This window comes from Oncorhynchus clarkii, chromosome 30 (genome assembly GCF_045791955.1).
Source record: "Oncorhynchus clarkii lewisi isolate Uvic-CL-2024 chromosome 30, UVic_Ocla_1.0, whole genome shotgun sequence".
In the NCBI taxonomy this organism is placed as follows: domain Eukaryota; kingdom Metazoa; phylum Chordata; class Actinopteri; order Salmoniformes; family Salmonidae; genus Oncorhynchus; species Oncorhynchus clarkii.
The window spans coordinates 30,951,335-30,954,536 of record NC_092176.1 but is presented as its reverse complement, the minus strand read 5'-3'; positions in this window follow the sequence as shown (position 1 = coordinate 30,954,536).

Sequence of the window (3,202 nt, the reverse complement as noted above, 5' to 3'; positions counted from 1 at the left end):
GGCGTCGACGTTGCACAACGTCTTACGTAACAGACAAACCAGTCAGACATGTTTGTAAGGTCAAAACGGAGTTTTGAGTTCTTGGACGTCTTATTATACGTCCTCTAAACCAGGGTTCTCCAACCCTGTTCCTAGAGAACTACCATCCTGTAGGTGTTCACTCCAACCCTGTTCCTGGAGAGCTACTGTCTTCTACACCTGCATTGCTTGCTGTTTGGGGTTTTAGGCTGGGTTTCTGTACAGCACTTTGAGATATCAGCTGATGTATGAAGGGCTGTATAAATAAATTTGATTTGATTTGATACTGTCCTGTAGGTGTTCACTCCAACTCTGTTCCTAGAGAGCTACTGTTCTGTAGGTGTTCACTCCAACCCTGTTCCTAGAGAGCTACCGCCCTACAGGATGGTAGCTCTCTAGGAACAGGGTTGGAGAGCCCTGCTCTAAACTATTCAGCTCACTTCCTCCCGAATGTATGCCCACTGGCAGTGGGCCATTGCTATGGTAAGGATGAGTTATTATGTTACATTAATAGAGGGAATGTGTGCATCTATCCATAACAGCTGGAAGTAGGGGTGCTGAGGGTGCAGCACCCCCTGAAAATGTAAAAAAAAAAAAAAGAGCTGGGCCTTTAGTTTTCTGGGACTGCTAATACAGAACAAGTATCTCAGCACCCCCAAACTACTTCCTGCGGCTATGCATCTATCAGAATATGGCACACCCACACACAACACGTTTTGACAAGAGAAGAAGCATACCCATTGAGTGAATAGAATAAGCAGTTGGTAGGTGTGTGTGTGACATTGAGGACAGTCACACACAGTTATCCACATCATGTCAATAAATAACATGATTCAGCATGTCACAAGGTGTCACAATCACACCTGTGTGTGTGTGTGTTTGTCATGCCCTCATTGTCTGTTCTTTTTCTTCTCAATAATGGTTATTTTTCTAATTTGCTAATCCCATACATTACTGTATACAGTAATAAATTAAGTATTATTCATGATCATGCCATTAAAACCAAAATTGTTTTTATTTTATTTCACCTTCATTTAACCAGGTAGGCCAGTTGAGAACAAGTTCTCATTTACAACTGCGATCTGGCCAAGATAAAGCAAAGCAATGCGACACAAACAACACAGAGTTACACATGGGATAAACAAATGTACAGTCAACAACACAATACAAAAGTCTATATACAGTGTGTGCAAATGCAGTAAGATTAGGGAGGTAAGGCAATAAATAGGCCATAGTGGCGAAATAATTACAATTTAGCAGTTAGACACTGGAGTGATAGATATTCAGAAGATGAATGTGCAAGTAGAGCTACTGGGATGAAAAGGAGTAAAAAATAAATAACAATATGGGGATGAGGTAGTTGGGTGGGCTATTTACAGATGGGCAGTGTACAGGTGCAATGATCGGTAAGCTGCTCTGACAGTTGATGCTTAAAGTTAGTGAGGGAGATATAAGACTCCAGCTTCGGTGATTTTTGATATTTGTTCCAGTCATTTGGCAGCAGAGAACTGGAAGGAAAGGCGGCCAAAGGAGGAGAGGGCTTTAGTGAAATATACCTGCTGGAGCACGTGCTACGGGTGGGTGCTGCTATGGTGACCAGTGAGCTGAGATAAGGCAGGGTTTTACCTAGCAAAGACTTATAGATGACCAGGAGCCAGTGGGTTTGGCGACAAATATGTAGCGAGGGCCAGCCGACGAGAGCGTACAGGTCGCAGTGGTGGGTGGTATAAGGGGCTTTGGTGACAAAACGGATGGAGCTGTGATAGACTACATCTAATTTGCTGAGTAGAATGTTGGAGGCTATTTTGTAAATTACATCGCCGAAGTCAAGTATCAGTAGGATAGTCAGTTTTACGTGGGTATGTTTGGCAGCATGAGTGAAGGATGCTTTGTTGCGAAATAGGAAGTCGATTCTAGATTTAATTTTGGATTGAAGATGCTTAATGTGAGTCTGGAAGGTGAGTTTACAGTCTAACCAGACACCTAGGTATTTGTAGTTGTCCACATATTCTAAGTCAGAACCGTCCAGAGTAGTGATGCTAGGCGGGCGGGCGGGTGCGGGCAGCGATCGGTTGAAGAGCATGCATTTAGTTAACTTGCATTTAAGAGCAGTTGGAGGCCACGGAAGGAGTGTTGTATGGCATTGAAGCTCGTCTGGAGGTTTGTTAACACAGTGTCCAAAGAAGGGCCAGAAGAATACAGAATGGTGTCGTCTGCATAGAGGTAGATCAGAGAATCACCAGCAGCAAGACCAACATCATTGATGTATACAGAGAAAAAGTCAGCCCAAGAATTGAACCCTGTGGTACCCCCAAATCAAATGTTATTTGTCACATACACATGGTTAGCAGATGTTAATGCGAGTGTAGCGAAATGCTTGTGCTTCTAGTTCCGACCATGCAGTAATATCTAACAAGTAATCTAACCTAACAATTTCACAACTACCTTACACACGAGTGTAAAGGAATTAATAAGAATATGTACATAAAAATGGCCGAACGGCATAGGCAAGATGCAGTAGATGGTATAGAGTACAGTATATACATATGAGATGAGTAATGTAGGGTATGTAAACATTATATAAAGTGGCATTGTTTAAAGTGGCTAGTGATACATTTATTACATCAATTTTTCATTATTAAAGTGGCTAGAGATTTGAGTCAGTATGTTGGCAGCAGCCACTCAATGTTAGTAATGGATGTTTAACAGTCTGATGGCCTTGAGATAGAAGCTGTTTTTCAGTCTCTCGGTCCCCGCTTTGATGCATCTGTACTGACCTCGCCTTCTGGATGATAGCGGGGTGAACAGGCAGTGGCTAAGGTGGTTGTTGTCCTTGATGATCTTTTTGGCCTTCCTGTGACATCAGGTGGTGTAGGTGTCCTGGAGGGCAGGTAGTTTGCCCCCAGTGATGCGTTGTGCAGACCGCACCACCCTCTGGAGAGCGTTGCGTTTGAGGGCGGTGCAGTTGCTGTACCAAGCTGTGACACAGCCCGACAGGATGCTCTCGATTGTGCATTTGCATCTACTGAACAACGCTCTGTTTAATATCATCTGCCAGCTGATGTTTGGGAGCTGTTTTGACTATAGCGACCCCAGCTTCCAGACCCTGTTGAGCTACCTGTCTGAGGCCATGCTGATAGAGGAATCCCTATAGACCCAGGTAAGACACCAGCAGGAGGACACC